A 16,393-nucleotide genomic window follows, 5' to 3' on the forward strand; every position below is an offset into this window, starting at 1 on the left:
CGCACATTTTTGCAGGATATGAAAAGAGAGGCTCCAATAGAATGACAAAACAGAGAGCATCCACGTTCACTAAGATCAGGAGTACTTTTGACAAAGTACGCTGCTATAATTAAGCAAGCATGTGAGAAATAGTGCCAGAACCAGGAATGAGAGAAATGTGATCTTTCAGACATTTGAGTTTAGAGGCTCTGCTGGGATTTGAACCCAGGATCTCCTGTTTACTAGACAGGCACTTTGACCAACTAAGCCACAGGGCCCCCATAAAAAAACCCATTGAAATAAGCAGTTCGTTATAGGTTTGAAGCAGCTCCATGCCAAAACTGCGAACCTGGGCCGACTGCTTGGAAAGAAATGTAAAACTAACTTAATGTAGGCTGATGTTACCTATTAATGCATGCTGGGGATAACACATAAAAACTCCTCTGATTAGTTTTGAAAGACATTTTAGTCTATGGTTAACAACTGCAAGTCTTCTTGCATGTTCAAACATTAACCGTTGTTGGCAGGGTTTGAACCTGCGCGGGGAATCCCCAATGGATTTCAAGTCCATCGCCTTAACCACTCGGCCACAACAACTTGTCACATGCTTGAACATTTGGCTGAAATAAATGTGTGTTTGTTTGAATGTAGTACAATGCTTTACCTGAAGACCAACATTGGAATGATGTGTGAATGGTGAAAACCTACATCTTGCTTCCCTTTCATGCCAAGAGGTAAGCCGGTAAGGCCTAGTCCGTAAACCCTTTCCCCATTCTTCAATTGGGATCCTTTTTTGTTTTATTGCCCCAACCAATGTGCCTTTTTTAAATAATAAAATATTGTTTGTATTATTGAACTCTGTCCCCTATCTCCATCCCTGAGTGAACGAACCTTCGTGTCCTTTTGTAGAGGTGATGATTGACCTTTAGTATGGGTCCTAGGGCCCAAATCAAAGGCGGTGTTGTCAGTAAACAGAAAAAGATCTTCAGATCCCAAACTTAAATAATAGTGAACGTGCCGCCACATAAAGATATATGTTACCTGTCTACTTGCGCATATATGTGTGAGACTATATGTCTAATTTAATGTCTGTCAAGTCATCAATTAGGATCATTTCCAAAAAACGTTTGAAGCCATGTACAATTACGTAAAGTCTGATTGTCCAAAACATATTCTTCCCCAACAAAAAGCATTACACTTATGAAGACCTCATGTTTCTTGCATTGGCTGGGAAGCAAACCCAGGTCAACTGCTTGGCAAGCAGCCATGTTGACTGCCATACCAACGCTGCAGGAAAGTACCTGAAACAGCTGAATGAGACGTCGCAGTTTTCCAGCCACATGAGAAGGTGAGCAGTCATGTCAGGGAAAGTAACTCTTTGATGATGGTTTCTTCAATATCACAAGCTACTTACCGCCATTTGTGCCTTAGCTTATACATCAACTTCTTGTTGTATAAGCTGCATGTTTGCAGGTATATCCAGTTAGACATGTGTTGTCATCCATTGCATTACAACATTCTAATATGGCCCTTTTCCACAAGTATCTACTCAGCTCGCTTCTACCCGCCACGCCCCCGTCTTGCGCTTTTCCACTAGGGGCCAAGGCGAGTGGGTTTCTGTAACCATTCTGCCGAGGTTCTAACCGGGCTGAGCCGGCATTATATCTGACGTCATCACCCTCCACGCCACTGATTGGTCGGGGGGCCGGGCCGTCAGACGTTTCAATCAGGAAGCGGGAGTCAGCGCGAGAGCGACTGGCGGCTCGCGGTGATTTCATTATACAGCGCAAACGTCTGTTTGGTGATCCAACTCTGAGGTGCAGATGTTCATAAACCTGGTGGCTGACGAGAGAATTAAAAAAGGGATGTAGATGGGCGATAAGGAACGATCAGATCCACAGGAGCTCTGTTTTCTTCTCAGCCGCTCGCGGCTCCAGCTGATTTCTCATCAGCGCCGACACGAACAAAAGGATTGCGCAATCGAGTACATCCCAGCAGCTTCACCCCAACCTGCCCACTTCTCAACTGGCTGTGGAAAAACAAACGGGGACAAAGCGGGTAGAGGCGGGTAGAGGCGAGACGAGCCGTCCCGAGCCGAGCCGCACTGAGTAGATACTAGTGGAAAAGCGCCATTAGAAAGAGACCATAGACTTGGAGAGGTTTGATAATGACAACTGTCGTTGACATTTGAATGAACAGGGCTTTCTCTTTGTACCCACCCACGCCACGTCTTAGCAGCCGGGACAGTGTCCCAGATGGTGATCCTCGCTGTGGGATGGAACTACTTATGTTAAATATTCTCTTACTGAAGAAGTTTTTGCGCTGTATTAACATACCCTAAGTGTGAGAACTATGCATGTCAAGGAATATGGATAATGATTAATGATCCTTTCAGGATCACAGGGGGGAATGGACCGTTTCCCCCTCCGACTGGGGGCTCCGTCGGCGCCGGGGGCGCCCGTGGAGGTACGGTGGGGCCCTGGCCCGGCTCGGAGGGTCGGCCCCCGCTACTGGATGGCCGGCGGGGGAACATGGGCGTCTTTCCAGGGCCGGCTCTGCTGGTCCTGCGTCCTGGCTTTGGCGTCCGCTCCCCCTTCTTTCCCCCCCCTACACGATTCATACGCACATTTTTGCAGGATATGAAAAGAGAGGCTCCAATAGAATGACAAAACAGAGAGCATCCACGTTCACTAAGATCAGGAGTACTTTTGACAAAGTACGCTGCTATAATTAAGCAAGCATGTGAGAAATAGTGCCAGAACCAGGAATGAGAGAAATGTGATCTTTCAGACATTTGAGTTTAGAGGCTCTGCTGGGATTTGAACCCAGGATCTCCTGTTTACTAGACAGGCACTTTGACCAACTAAGCCACAGGGCCCCCATAAAAAACCCATTGAAATAAGCAGTTCGTTATAGGTTTGAAGCAGCTCCATGCCAAAACTGCGAACCTGGGCCGACTGCTTGGAAAGAAATGTAAAACTAACTTAATGTAGGCTGATGTTACCTATTAATGCATGCTGGGGATAACACATAAAAACTCCTCTGATTAGTTTTGAAAGACATTTTAGTCTATGGTTAACAACTGCAAGTCTTCTTGCATGTTCAAACATTAACCGTTGTTGGCAGGGTTTGAACCTGCGCGGGGAATCCCCAATGGATTTCAAGTCCATCGCCTTAACCACTCGGCCACAACAACTTGTCACATGCTTGAACATTTGGCTGAAATAAATGTGTGTTTGTTTGAATGTAGTACAATGCTTTACCTGAAGACCAACATTGGAATGATGTGTGAATGGTGAAAACCTACATCTTGCTTCCCTTTCATGCCAAGAGGTAAGCCGGTAAGGCCTAGTCCGTAAACCCTTTCCCCATTCTTCAATTGGGATCCTTTTTTGTTTTATTGCCCCAACCAATGTGCCTTTTTTAAATAATAAAATATTGTTTGTATTATTGAACTCTGTCCCCTATCTCCATCCCTGAGTGAACGAACCTTCGTGTCCTTTTGTAGAGGTGATGATTGACCTTTAGTATGGGTCCTAGGGCCCAAATCAAAGGCGGTGTTGTCAGTAAACAGAAAAAGATCTTCAGATCCCAAACTTAAATAATAGTGAACGTGCCGCCACATAAAGATATATGTTACCTGTCTACTTGCGCATATATGTGTGAGACTATATGTCTAATTTAATGTCTGTCAAGTCATCAATTAGGATCATTTCCAAAAAACGTTTGAAGCCATGTACAATTACGTAAAGTCTGATTGTCCAAAACATATTCTTCCCCAACAAAAAGCATTACACTTATGAAGACCTCATGTTTCTTGCATTGGCTGGGAAGCAAACCCAGGTCAACTGCTTGGCAAGCAGCCATGTTGACTGCCATACCAACGCTGCAGGAAAGTACCTGAAACAGCTGAATGAGACGTCGCAGTTTTCCAGCCACATGAGAAGGTGAGCAGTCATGTCAGGGAAAGTAACTCTTTGATGATGGTTTCTTCAATATCACAAGCTACTTACCGCCATTTGTGCCTTAGCTTATACATCAACTTCTTGTTGTATAAGCTGCATGTTTGCAGGTATATCCAGTTAGACATGTGTTGTCATCCATTGCATTACAACATTCTAATATGGCCCTTTTCCACAAGTATCTACTCAGCTCGCTTCTACCCGCCACGCCCCCGTCTTGCGCTTTTCCACTAGGGGCCAAGGCGAGTGGGTTTCTGTAACCATTCTGCCGAGGTTCTAACCGGGCTGAGCCGGCATTATATCTGACGTCATCACCCTCCACGCCACTGATTGGTCGGGGGGCCGGGCCGTCAGACGTTTCAATCAGGAAGCGGGAGTCAGCGCGAGAGCGACTGGCGGCTCGCGGTGATTTCATTATACAGCGCAAACGTCTGTTTGGTGATCCAACTCTGAGGTGCAGATGTTCATAAACCTGGTGGCTGACGAGAGAATTAAAAAAGGGATGTAGATGGGCGATAAGGAACGATCAGATCCACAGGAGCTCTGTTTTCTTCTCAGCCGCTCGCGGCTCCAGCTGATTTCTCATCAGCGCCGACACGAACAAAAGGATTGCGCAATCGAGTACATCCCAGCAGCTTCACCCCAACCTGCCCACTTCTCAACTGGCTGTGGAAAAACAAACGGGGACAAAGCGGGTAGAGGCGGGTAGAGGCGAGACGAGCCGTCCCGAGCCGAGCCGCACTGAGTAGATACTAGTGGAAAAGCGCCATTAGAAAGAGACCATAGACTTGGAGAGGTTTGATAATGACAACTGTCGTTGACATTTGAATGAACAGGGCTTTCTCTTTGTACCCACCCACGCCACGTCTTAGCAGCCGGGACAGTGTCCCAGATGGTGATCCTCGCTGTGGGATGGAACTACTTATGTTAAATATTCTCTTACTGAAGAAGTTTTTGCGCTGTATTAACATACCCTAAGTGTGAGAACTATGCATGTCAAGGAATATGGATAATGATTAATGATCCTTTCAGGATCACAGGGGGGAATGGACCGTTTCCCCCTCCGACTGGGGGCTCCGTCGGCGCCGGGGGCGCCCGTGGAGGTACGGTGGGGCCCTGGCCCGGCTCGGAGGGTCGGCCCCCGCTACTGGATGGCCGGCGGGGGAACATGGGCGTCTTTCCAGGGCCGGCTCTGCTGGTCCTGCGTCCTGGCTTCGGCGTCCGCTCCCCCTTCTTTCCCCCCCCTACACGATTCATACGCACATTTTTGCAGGATATGAAAAGAGAGGCTCCAATAGAATGAAAAAAACAGAGAGCATCCACGTTCACTAAGATCAGGAGTACTTTTGACAAAGTATGCTGCTATAATTAAGCAAGCATGTGAGAAATAGTGCCAGAACCAGGAATGAGAGAAATGTGATCTTTCAGACATTTGAGTTTAGAGGCTCTGCTGGGATTTGAACCCAGGATCTCCTGTTTACTAGACAGGCACTTTGACCAACTAAGCCACAGGGCCCCCATAAAAAACCCATTGAAATAAGCAGTTCGTTATAGGTTTGAAGCAGCTCCATGCCAAAACTGCGAACCTGGGCCGACTGCTTGGAAAGAAATGTAAAACTAACTTAATGTAGGCTGATGTTACCTATTAATGCATGCTGGGGATAACACATAAAAACTCCTCTGATTAGTTTTGAAAGACATTTTAGTCTATGGTTAACAACTGCAAGTCTTCTTGCATGTTCAAACATTAACCGTTGTTGGCAGGGTTTGAACCTGCGCGGGGAATCCACAATGGATTTCAAGTCCATCGCCTTAACCACTCGGCCACAACAACTTGTCACATGCTTGAACATTTGGCTGAAATAAATGTGTGTTTGTTTGAATGTAGTACAATGCTTTACCTGAAGACCAACATTGGAATGATGTGTGAATGGTGAAAACCTACATCTTGCTTCCCTTTCATGCCAAGAGGTAAGCCGGTAAGGCCTAGTCCGTAAACCCTTTCCCCATTCTTCAATTGGGATCCTTTTTTGTTTTATTGCCCCAACCAATGTGCCTTTTTTAAATAATAAAATATTGTTTGTATTATTGAACTCTGTCCCCTATCTCCATCCCTGAGTGAACGAACCTTCGTGTCCTTTTGTAGAGGTGATGATTGACCTTTAGTATGGGTCCTAGGGCCCAAATCAAAGGCGGTGTTGTCGGTAAACAGAAAAAGATCTTCAGATCCCAAACTTAAATAATAGTGAACGTGCCGCCACATAAAGATATATGTTACCTGTCTACTTGCGCATATATGTGTGAGACTATATGTCTAATTTAATGTCTGTCAAGTCATCAATTAGGACTCATTTCCAAAAAACGTTTGAAGCCATGTACAATTACGTAAAGTCTGATTGTCCAAAACATATTCTTCCCCAACAAAAAGCATTACACTTATGAAGACCTCATGTTTCTTGCATTGGCTGGGAAGCAAACCCAGGTCAACTGCTTGGCAAGCAGCCATGTTGACTGCCATACCAACGCTGCAGGAAAGTACCTGAAACAGCTGAATGAGACGTCGCAGTTTTCCAGCCACATGAGAAGGTGAGCAGTCATGTCAGGGAAAGTAACTCTTTGATGATGGTTTCTTCAATATCACAAGCTACTTACCGCCATTTGTGCCTTAGCTTATACATCAACTTCTTGTTGTATAAGCTGCATGTTTGCAGGTATATCCAGTTAGACATGTGTTGTCATCCATTGCATTACAACATTCTAATATGGCCCTTTTCCACAAGTATCTACTCAGCTCGCTTCTACCCGCCACGCCCCCGTCTTGCGCTTTTCCACTAGGGGCCAAGGCGAGTGGGTTTCTGTAACCATTCTGCCGAGGTTCTAACCGGGCTGAGCCGGCATTATATCTGACGTCATCACCCTCCACGCCACTGATTGGTCGGGGGGCCGGGCCGTCAGACGTTTCAATCAGGAAGCGGGAGTCAGCGCGAGAGCGACTGGCGGCTCGCGGTGATTTCATTATACAGCGCAAACGTCTGTTTGGTGATCCAACTCTGAGGTGCAGATGTTCATAAACCTGGTGGCTGACGAGAGAATTAAAAAAGGGATGTAGATGGGCGATAAGGAACGATCAGATCCACAGGAGCTCTGTTTTCTTCTCAGCCGCTCGCGGCTCCAGCTGATTTCTCATCAGCACCGACACGAACAAAAGGATTGCGCAATCGAGTACATCCCAGCAGCTTCACCCCAACCTGCCCACTTCTCAACTGGCTGTGGAAAAACAAACGGGGACAAAGCGGGTAGAGGCGGGTAGAGGCGAGACGAGCCGTCCCGAGCCGAGCCGCACTGAGTAGATACTAGTGGAAAAGCGCCATTAGAAACAGACCATATACTTGAAGAGGTTTGATAATGACAACTGTCGTTGACATTTGAATGAACAGGGCTTTGTCTTTGTACCCACCCACGTCAAGGTCTTAGCGCCTGGGACAGTGTCTCAGATGGTGATCCTCGCTGTGGGATGGAACTACTTATGTTAAATATTTTCTTACCTGAAGAAGTTTTTGCGCTGTATTAACATACCCTAAGTGTGAGAACTGTGTATGTCAATGAATATGGATAATGATTAATGATCCTTTCAGGATCCTTTCGGGAATGGACCGTTTCCCCCTCCGTCTGGGGGCTCCGGCGGCGCTGGGGGCGCCCGTGGAGGTACGGTGGGGCCCTGGCCCGGCTCGGAAGGTCGCCCCCCGCTACTGGATGGCCGGCGGGGGAACGTGGGCGTCTTTCCAGGGCCGGCTCTGCTGGTCCTGCCTCCTGGCTTCGGCCTCCGCTCCCCCTCCTTCCCCCCCCTACACGATTCATACGCACATTTTTGCAGGATATGAAAAGAGAGGCTCCAATAGAATGACAAAACAGAGAGCATCCACGTTCACTAAGATCAGGAGTACTTTTGACAAAGTACTCTGCTATAATTAAGCAAGCATGTGAGAAATAGTGCCAGAACCGGGAATGAGAGAAATGTGATCTTTCAGACCTTCAAGACATTTGAGTTTAGAGGCTCTGCTGGGATTTGAACCCAGGATCTCCTGTTTACTAGACAGGCACTTTGACCAACTAAGCCACAGGGCCTCCATAAAGACCCCATTGAAATAAGCAGTTCGTTATAGGTTTGAAGCAGCTCCATGCCAAAACTGCGAACCTGGGCCGACTGCTTGGAAAGAAATGTGAAACTAACTTCATGTAGGCTGATGTTACCTATTAATGCATGCTGGGGATAACACATAAAAATTCCTCTGATTAGTTTTGAAAGACATTTTAGTCGTTGGTTAACAACTGCAAGTCTTCTTGCATGTTCAAACATTAACCGTTGTTGGCAGGGTTTGAACCTGCGCGGGGAATCCCCAATGGATTTCAAGTCCATCGCCTTAACCACTTGGCCACAACAACTTGTCACATGCTTGAACATTTGGCTGAAATAAATGTGTGTTTGTTTGCAGGAAAGTACCTGAAACAGCTGAATGAGACGTCACAGTTTTCCAGCCACATGAGAAGGTGAGCAGTCATGTCAGGGAAAGTAACTCTTTGATGATGGTTTCTTCAATATCACAAGCTACTTACCGCCATTTGTGCCTTAGCTTATACATCAACTTCTTGTTGTATAAGCTGCATGTTTGCAGGTATATCCAGTTAGACATGTGTTGTCATCCATTGCATTACAACATTCTAATATGGCACTTTTCCACTAGTATCTACTCAGCTCGGTTCTACCCGCCACGCCCCCGTGATTTCATTATACACCAACTCTGAGTTGCAGATGTTCATAAACCTGGTGGCTGACGAGAGAATTAAAAAAGGGATGTAGATGGGCGATAAGGAAAGCAAGTTTTTCTGCTTAGTTCTGCTGCTGCTTTTAGCAGGGTCATGAAACCGAATAGTTTATAGTCTTTGTGATCACAAATTGCAAAAAAAAAAAAAAAAAAAAAATGGGCAAAAAATCTCTGCTCACAAGCATTGGTGGTTCAGTGGTAGAATTCTCGCCTGCCACGCGGGAGGCCCGGGTTCGATTCCCGGCCAATGCAAACACAAGTTTTTCTGCTTAGTTCTGCTGCTGCTTTTATATATGATACTGAGAGTGAACACCGTCACTTACAATATTAGTGTGAATTCAGGTTTTGCACTTGAAACTGGCACAATTTCATGACAAAGTCTGCAAATTGGACGTGAATTTTGCCGGGTCATGAAACCGAATAGTTTATAGTCTTTTTGATTAAATATCGCAAAAAAATAAAATAAATAAATGGGCAAAAAATCATTGCTCACAAGCATTGGTGATTCAGTGGTAGAACTCTTGCCTGCCACGCGGGAGGACGGGGGTCGATTCCCGGCCAATGCAAACACAAGTTCTTCTGCTTAGTTCTGCTGCTGCTTTTATATATGATACTGAGAGTGAACACCGTCAATTACAATATTAGTGTGAATTCAGCTTTTGCACTTGAAACTAGCACAATTTCATGACAAAGTCTGCAAATTGGACGTGAATTTTGCCGGGTGATGAAACCGAATAGTTTATAGTCTTTGTGATCACAAATTGCAAAAAAAAAAAAAAAAAGTGGGCAAAAAATCTCTGCTCACAAGCATTGGTGGTTCAGTGGTAGAATTCTCGCCTGCCACGCGGGAGGCCTGGGTTCGAATCCAGGCCAATGCAAACACAAGTTTTTCTGCTTAGTTCTGCTGCTGCTTTTATATATGATACTGAGAGTGAACACCGTCACTTACAATATTAGTGTGAATTCAGGTTTTGCACTTGAAACTGGCACAATTTCATTCAAAGTCTGCTAATTGGACGTGAATTTTGCCGGGTGATGAAACCGAATAGTTTTAGTCTTTGTGATTACAAATTGCAAAAAAAAAAAAAAAAAAAGGGCAAAAAATCACTGCTCACAAGCATTGGTGGTTCAGTGGTAGAATTCTCGCCTGCCACGCGGGGGGCCCGGGTTCGATTCCCGGCCAATGCAAACACAAGTTTTTCTGCTTAGTTCTGCTGCTGCTTTTATATATGATACTGAGAGTGAACACCGTCACTTACAATATTAGTGTGAATTCAGGTTTTGCACTTGAAACTGGCACAATTTCATGACAAAGTCTGCAAATTGGACGTGAATTTTGCCGGGTGATGAAACCGAATAGTTTATAGTCTTTGTGATCACAAATTGCAAAAAAAAAAAAAAAAAAATGGTCAAAAAATCTCTGCTCACAAGCATTGGTGGTTCAGTGGTAGAATTCTCGCCTGCCACGCGGGAGGCCCGGGTTCGATTCCCGGCCAATGCAAACACAAGTTTTTCTGCTTAGTTCTGCTGCTGCTTTTATATATGATACTGAGAGTGAACACCGTCACTTACAATATTAGTGTGAATTCAGGTTTTGCACTTGAAACTGGCACAATTTCATGACAAAGTCTGCAAATTGGACGTGAATTTTGCCGGTTGATGAAACCGTCACTTACCGTATTAGTGTGAATTCAGGTTTTGCACTTGAAACTGGCACAATTTCATGACAAAGTCTGCAAATTGGACGTGAATTTTGCAGGGTCATGAAACCGAATAGCTTATAGTCTTTGTGAAAACAAATTGCAAAAAAAAAAAAAAAAATGGTCAAATAATCTCTGCTCACAAGCATTGGTGGTTCAGTGGTAGAATTCTCGCCTGCCACGCGGGAGGCCCGGGTTCGATTCCCGGCCAATGCAAACACAAGTTTTTCTGTTTAGTTCTGCTGCTGCTTTTATATATGATACTGAGAGTGAACACCGTCACTTACAATATTGGTGTGAATTCAGGTTTTGCACTTGAAACTGGCACAATTTCATGACAAAGTCTGCAAATTGGACGTGAATTTTGCCGGGTGATGAAACCGAATAGTTGATAGTCTTTGTGATTACAAATTGCAAAAAAAAAAAAAAAAATGGGCAAAAAATCTCTGCTCACAAGCATTGGTGGTTCAGTGGTAGAATTCTCGCCTGCCACGCGGGAGGCCCGGGTGCGATTCCCGGCCAATGCAAACACAAGTTTTTCTGCTCAGTTCTGCTGCTGCTTTTATATATGATACTGAGAGTGAACACCGTCACTTACAATATTAGTGTGAATTCAGGTTTTGCACTTGAAACTGGCACAATTTCATGACAAAGTCTGCAAATTGGACGTGAATTTTACAGGGTCATGAAACAGAATAGTTTATAGTCTTTGTGATCACAAATTGCAAAAAAAAAATAAAAAAAAATGGGCAAACATCTCTGCTCACAAGCATTGGTGGTTCAGTGGTAGAATTCTCGCCTGCCACGCGGGAGGCCCGGGTTCGATTCCCGGCCAATGCAAACACAAGTTTTTCTGCTTAGTTCTGCTGCTGCTTTTATATATGATACTGAAAGTGACACCGTCCCTTACAATATTAGTGGAAATTCAGGTTTTGCACTTGAAACTGGCACAATTTCATGACAAAGTCTGCAAATTGGACGTGAATTTTGCCGGGTCATGAAACAGAATAGTTTATAGTCTTTGTGATCACAAATTGCAAAAAAAAAAAAAAAAATGGGCAAAAATCTCTGCTCACAAGCATTGGTGGTTCAGTGGTAGAATTCTCGCCTGCCACGCGGGAGGCCCGGGTTCGATTCCCGGCCAATGCAAACACAAGTTTTTCTGCTTAGTTCTGCTGCTGCTTTTATATATGATACTGAAAGTGACACCGTCCCTTACAATATTAGTGTGAATTCAGGTTTTGCACTTGAAACTGGCACAATTTCATGACAAAGTCTGCAAATTGGACGTGAATTTTGCCGGGTCATGAAACAGAATAGTCTATAGTCTTTGTGATCACAAATTGCAAAAAAAAAAATAATAAATGGGCAAAAATCTCTGCTCACAAGCATTGGTGGTTCAGTGGTAGAATTCTCGCCTGCCACGCGGGAGGCCCGGGTTCGATTCCCGGCCAATGCAAACACAAGTTTTTCTGATTAGTTCTGCTGCTGCTTTTATATATGATACTGAGAGTGAACACCGTCACTTACCGTATTAGTGTGAATTCAGGTTTTGCACTTGAAACTGGCACAATTTCATGACAAAGTCTGCAAATTGGACGTGAATTTTGCAGGGTCATGAAACCGAATAGCTTATAGTCTTTGTGAAAACAAATTGCAAAAAAAAAAAAAAAAAAGGTCAAATAATCTCTGCTCACAAGCATTGGTGGTTCAGTGGTAGAATTCTCGCCTGCCACGCGGGAGGCCCGGGTTCGATTCCCGGCCAATGCAAACACAAGTTTTTCTGTTTAGTTCTGCTGCTGCTTTTATATATGATACTGAGAGTGAACACCGTCACTTACAATATTGGTGTGAATTCAGGTTTTGCACTTGAAACTGGCACAATTTCATGACAAAGTCTGCAAATTGGACGTGAATTTTGCCGGGTGATGAAACCGAATAGTTTATAGTCTTTGTGAATACAAATTGCAAAAAAAAAAAAAAAAAATGGGCAAAAAATCTCTGCTCACAAGCATTGGTGGTTCAGTGGTAGAATTCTCGCCTGCCACGCGGGAGGCCCGGGTCGATTCCCGGCCAATGCAAACACAAGTTTTTCTGCTTAGTTCTGCTGCTGCTTTTATATATGATACTGAGAGTGAACACCGTCACTTACAATATTAGTGTGAATTCAGGTTTTGCACTTGAAACTGGCACAATTTCATGACAAAGTCTGCAAATTGGACGTGAATTTTGCCGGGTGATGAAACCGAATAGTTTATAGTCTTTGTGATTACAAATTGTAAAAAAAAAAAAAAAAAAAATGGGCAAAAAATCTCTGCTCACAAGCATTGGTGGTTCAGTGGTAGAATTCTCGCCTGCCACGCGGGAGGCCGGGGTTCGATTCCCGGCCAATGCAAACACAAGTTTTTCTGCTTAGTTCTGCTGCTGCTTTTATATATGATACTGAGAGTGAACACCGTCACTTACAATATTAGTGTGAATTCAGGTTTTGCACTTGAAACTGGCACAATTTCATGACAAAGTCTGCAAATTGGACGTGAATTTTGCCGGGTGATGAAACCGAATAGTTTATAGTCTTTGTGATCACAAATTGCAAAAAAAAAAAAAAAAATGGGCAAAAAATCTCTGCTCACAAGCATTGGTGGTTCAGTGGTAGAATTCTCGCCTGCCACGCGGGAGGCCCGGGTTCGATTCCCGGCCAATGCAAACACAAGTTTTTCTGCTTAGTTCTGCTGCTGCTTTTATATATGATACTGAGAGTGAACACCGTCACTTACAATATTAGTGTGAATTCAGGTTTTGCACTTGAAACTGGCACAATTTCATGACAAAGTCTGCAAATTGGACGTGAATTTTGCCGGGTGATGAAACCGAATAGTTTATAGTCTTTGTGATTACAAATTGCAAAAAAAAAAAAAAAAATGGGCAAAAAATCTCTGCTCACAAGCATTGGTGGTTCAGTGGTAGAATTCTCGCCTGCCACGCGGGAGGCCCGGGTTCGATTCCCGGCCAATGCAAACACAAGTTTTTCTGCTTAGTTCTGCTGCTGCTTTTATATATGATACTGAGAGTGAACACCGTCACTTACAATATTAGTGTGAATTCAGGTTTTGCACTTGAAACTGGCACAATTTCATGACAAAGTCTGCAAATTGGACGTGAATTTTGCCGGGTGATGAAACCGAATAGTTTTAGTCTTTGTGATTACAAATTGCAAAAAAAAAAAAAAAAAAAGGGCAAAAAATCTCTGCTCACAAGCATTGGTGGTTCAGTGGTAGAATTCTCGCCTGCCACGCGGGGGGCCCGGGTTCGATTCCCGGCCAATGCAAAAACAAGTTTTTCTGCTTAGTTCTGCTGCTGCTTTTATATATGATACTGAGAGTGAACACCGTCACTTACAATATTAGTGTGAATTCAGGTTTTGCACTTGAAACTGGCACAATTTCATGACAAAGTCTGCAAATTGGACGTGAATTTTGCCGGGTGATGAAACCGAATAGTTTATAGTCTTTGTGATTACAAATTGTAAAAAAAAAGAAAAAAATGGGCAAAAAATCTCTGCTCACAAGCATTGGTGGTTCAGTGGTAGAATTCTCGCCTGCCACGCGGGAGGCCCGGGTTCGATTCCCGGCCAATGCAAACACAAGTTTTTCTGCTTAGTTCTGCTGCTGCTTTCATATATGATACTGAGAGTGAACACCGTCACTTACAATATTAGTGTGAATTCAGGTTTTGCACTTGAAACTGGCACAATTTCATGACAAAGTCTGCAAATTGGACGTGAATTTTGCCGGGTGATGAAACCGAATAGTTTATAGTCTTTGTGATTACAAATTGTAAAAAAAAAAAAAAAAAAATGGGCAAAAAATCTCTGCTCACAAGCATTGGTGGTTCAGTGGTAGAATTCTCGCCTGCCACGCGGGTGGCCCGGGTTCGATTCCCGGCCAATGCAAACACAAGTTTTTCTGCTTAGTTCTGCTGCTGCTTTTATATATGATACTGAGAGTGAACACCGTCACTTACAATATTAGTGTGAATTCAGGTTTTGCACTTGAAACTGGCACAATTTCATGACAAAGTCTGCAAATTGGACGTGAATTTTGCCGGGTGATGAAACCGAATAGTTTTAGTCTTTGTGATTACAAATTGCAAAAAAAAAAAAAAAAAAAGGGCAAAAAATCTCTGCTCACAAGCATTGGTGGTTCAGTGGTAGAATTCTCGCCTGCCACGCGGGGGGCCCGGGTTCGATTCCCGGCCAATGCAAACACAAGTTTTTCTGCTTAGTTCTGCTGCTGCTTTTATATATGATACTGAGAGTGAACACCGTCACTTACAATATTAGTGTGAATTCAGGTTTTGCACTTGAAACTGGCACAATTTCATGACAAAGTCTGCAAATTGGACGTGAATTTTGCCGGGTGATGAAACCGAATAGTTTATAGTCTTTGTGATCACAAATTGCAAAAAAAAAAAAAAAAATGGGCAAAAGATCTCTGCTCACAAGCATTGGTGGTTCAGTGGTAGAATTCTCGCCTGCCACGCGGGTGGCCCGGGTTCGATTCCCGGCCAATGCAAACACAAGTTTTTCTGCTTAGTTCTGCTGCTGCTTTTATATATGATACTGAGAGTGAACACCGTCACTTACAATATTAGTGTGAATTCAGGTTTTGCACTTGAAACTGGCACAATTTCATGACAAAGTCTGCAAATTGGACGTGAATTTTGCCGGGTGATGAAACCGAATAGTTTTAGTCTTTGTGATTACAAATTGCAAAAAAAAAAAAAAAAAAAGGGCAAAAAATCTCTGCTCACAAGCATTGGTGGTTCAGTGGTAGAATTCTCGCCTGCCACGCGGGAGGCCCGGGTTCGATTCCCGGCCAATGCAAACACAAGTTTTTCTGCTTAGTTCTGCTGCTGCTTTTATATATGATACTGAGAGTGAACACCGTCACTTACAATATTAGTGTGAATTCAGGTTTTGCACTTGAAACTGGCACAATTTCATGACAAAGTCTGCAAATTGGACGTGAATTTTGCCGGGTGATGAAACTGAATAGTTTATAGTCTTTGTGATTACAAATTGTAAAAAAAAAAAAAAAATGGGCAAAAAATCTCTGCTCACAAGCATTGGTGGTTCAGTGGTAGAATTCTCGCCTGCCACGCCGGAGGCCCGGGTTCGATTCCCGGCCAATGCAAACACAAGTTTTTCTGCTTAGTTCTGCTGCTGCTTTTATATATGATACTGAGAGTGAACACCGTCACTTACAATATTAGTGTGAATTCAGGTTTTGCACTTGAAACTGGCACAATTTCATGACAAAGTCTGCAAATTGGACGTGAATTTTGCCGGGTGATGAAACCGAATAGTTTATAGTCTTTGTGATTACAAATTGTAAAAAAAAAGAAAAAAATGGGCAAAAAATCTCTGCTCACAAGCATTGGTGGTTCAGTGGTAGAATTCTCGCCTGCCACGCGGGAGGCCCGGGTTCGATTCCCGGCCAATGCAAACACAAGTTTTTCTGCTCAGTTCTGCTGCTGCTTTTATATATGATACTGAGAGTGAACACCGTCACTTACAATATTAGTGTGAATTCAGGTTTTGCACTTGAAACTGGCACAATTTCATGACAAAGTCTGCAAATTGGACGTGAATTTTACAGGGTCATGAAACCGAATAGTTTATAGTCTTTGTGATTAAAAATTGCAAAAAAAAAAAATAAAAAATGGGCAAACATCTCTGCTCACAAGCATTGGTGGTTCAGTGGTAGAATTCTCGCCTGCCACGCGGGAGGCCCGGGTTCGATTCCCGGCCAATGCAAACACAAGTTTTTCTGCTTAGTTCTGCTGCTGCTTTTATATATGATACTGAAAGTGACACCGTCCCTTACAATATTAGTGTGAATTCAGGTTTTGCACTTGAAACTGGCAC

The 16,393-nt window shown here is 43.9% G+C and overlaps 21 non-coding genes across 21 annotated transcripts; 13 read left to right on the top strand and 8 right to left on the bottom strand.

Annotated features, from left to right (window-relative positions):
* Positions 1-183: 183 nt before the first annotated feature.
* Positions 184-257, bottom strand: trnat-agu (transfer RNA threonine (anticodon AGU)). Its single transcript has one exon. It is a non-coding gene; the product is annotated as a tRNA-Thr (tRNA).
* A 237-nt stretch (positions 258-494) lies between these two features.
* trnas-uga (transfer RNA serine (anticodon UGA)) lies at positions 495-576 on the bottom strand. Its single transcript has one exon. It is a non-coding gene; the product is annotated as a tRNA-Ser (tRNA).
* Positions 577-2,783: 2,207 nt separating this feature from the next.
* trnat-agu (transfer RNA threonine (anticodon AGU)) lies at positions 2,784-2,857 on the bottom strand. The gene has a single exon. It is a non-coding gene; the product is annotated as a tRNA-Thr (tRNA).
* Positions 2,858-3,093: 236 nt separating this feature from the next.
* On the bottom strand, positions 3,094-3,175 carry trnas-uga (transfer RNA serine (anticodon UGA)). The gene has a single exon. It is a non-coding gene; the product is annotated as a tRNA-Ser (tRNA).
* Positions 3,176-5,383: 2,208 nt separating this feature from the next.
* trnat-agu (transfer RNA threonine (anticodon AGU)) lies at positions 5,384-5,457 on the bottom strand. Its single transcript has one exon. It is a non-coding gene; the product is annotated as a tRNA-Thr (tRNA).
* A 236-nt stretch (positions 5,458-5,693) lies between these two features.
* On the bottom strand, positions 5,694-5,775 carry trnas-uga (transfer RNA serine (anticodon UGA)). The gene has a single exon. It is a non-coding gene; the product is annotated as a tRNA-Ser (tRNA).
* A 2,217-nt stretch (positions 5,776-7,992) lies between these two features.
* Positions 7,993-8,066, bottom strand: trnat-agu (transfer RNA threonine (anticodon AGU)). The gene has a single exon. It is a non-coding gene; the product is annotated as a tRNA-Thr (tRNA).
* Positions 8,067-8,302: 236 nt separating this feature from the next.
* Positions 8,303-8,384, bottom strand: trnas-uga (transfer RNA serine (anticodon UGA)). The gene has a single exon. It is a non-coding gene; the product is annotated as a tRNA-Ser (tRNA).
* Positions 8,385-8,945: 561 nt separating this feature from the next.
* trnag-gcc (transfer RNA glycine (anticodon GCC)) lies at positions 8,946-9,016 on the top strand. Its single transcript has one exon. It is a non-coding gene; the product is annotated as a tRNA-Gly (tRNA).
* Positions 9,017-10,194: 1,178 nt separating this feature from the next.
* trnag-gcc (transfer RNA glycine (anticodon GCC)) lies at positions 10,195-10,265 on the top strand. Its single transcript has one exon. It is a non-coding gene; the product is annotated as a tRNA-Gly (tRNA).
* Positions 10,266-10,609: 344 nt separating this feature from the next.
* Positions 10,610-10,680, top strand: trnag-gcc (transfer RNA glycine (anticodon GCC)). Its single transcript has one exon. It is a non-coding gene; the product is annotated as a tRNA-Gly (tRNA).
* Positions 10,681-11,233: 553 nt separating this feature from the next.
* Positions 11,234-11,304, top strand: trnag-gcc (transfer RNA glycine (anticodon GCC)). The gene has a single exon. It is a non-coding gene; the product is annotated as a tRNA-Gly (tRNA).
* A 238-nt stretch (positions 11,305-11,542) lies between these two features.
* Positions 11,543-11,613, top strand: trnag-gcc (transfer RNA glycine (anticodon GCC)). Its single transcript has one exon. It is a non-coding gene; the product is annotated as a tRNA-Gly (tRNA).
* A 239-nt stretch (positions 11,614-11,852) lies between these two features.
* Positions 11,853-11,923, top strand: trnag-gcc (transfer RNA glycine (anticodon GCC)). Its single transcript has one exon. It is a non-coding gene; the product is annotated as a tRNA-Gly (tRNA).
* Positions 11,924-12,163: 240 nt separating this feature from the next.
* trnag-gcc (transfer RNA glycine (anticodon GCC)) lies at positions 12,164-12,234 on the top strand. The gene has a single exon. It is a non-coding gene; the product is annotated as a tRNA-Gly (tRNA).
* Positions 12,235-13,099: 865 nt separating this feature from the next.
* trnag-gcc (transfer RNA glycine (anticodon GCC)) lies at positions 13,100-13,170 on the top strand. Its single transcript has one exon. It is a non-coding gene; the product is annotated as a tRNA-Gly (tRNA).
* Positions 13,171-13,410: 240 nt separating this feature from the next.
* trnag-gcc (transfer RNA glycine (anticodon GCC)) lies at positions 13,411-13,481 on the top strand. The gene has a single exon. It is a non-coding gene; the product is annotated as a tRNA-Gly (tRNA).
* A 551-nt stretch (positions 13,482-14,032) lies between these two features.
* On the top strand, positions 14,033-14,103 carry trnag-gcc (transfer RNA glycine (anticodon GCC)). The gene has a single exon. It is a non-coding gene; the product is annotated as a tRNA-Gly (tRNA).
* A 1,175-nt stretch (positions 14,104-15,278) lies between these two features.
* Positions 15,279-15,349, top strand: trnag-gcc (transfer RNA glycine (anticodon GCC)). The gene has a single exon. It is a non-coding gene; the product is annotated as a tRNA-Gly (tRNA).
* A 550-nt stretch (positions 15,350-15,899) lies between these two features.
* trnag-gcc (transfer RNA glycine (anticodon GCC)) lies at positions 15,900-15,970 on the top strand. The gene has a single exon. It is a non-coding gene; the product is annotated as a tRNA-Gly (tRNA).
* A 241-nt stretch (positions 15,971-16,211) lies between these two features.
* trnag-gcc (transfer RNA glycine (anticodon GCC)) lies at positions 16,212-16,282 on the top strand. The gene has a single exon. It is a non-coding gene; the product is annotated as a tRNA-Gly (tRNA).
* The last annotated feature ends 111 nt before the right edge of the window (positions 16,283-16,393 follow it).

This window comes from Cololabis saira, unplaced genomic scaffold (genome assembly GCF_033807715.1).
Source record: "Cololabis saira isolate AMF1-May2022 unplaced genomic scaffold, fColSai1.1 scf137, whole genome shotgun sequence".
In the NCBI taxonomy this organism is placed as follows: Eukaryota; Metazoa; Chordata; class Actinopteri; order Beloniformes; family Belonidae; genus Cololabis; species Cololabis saira.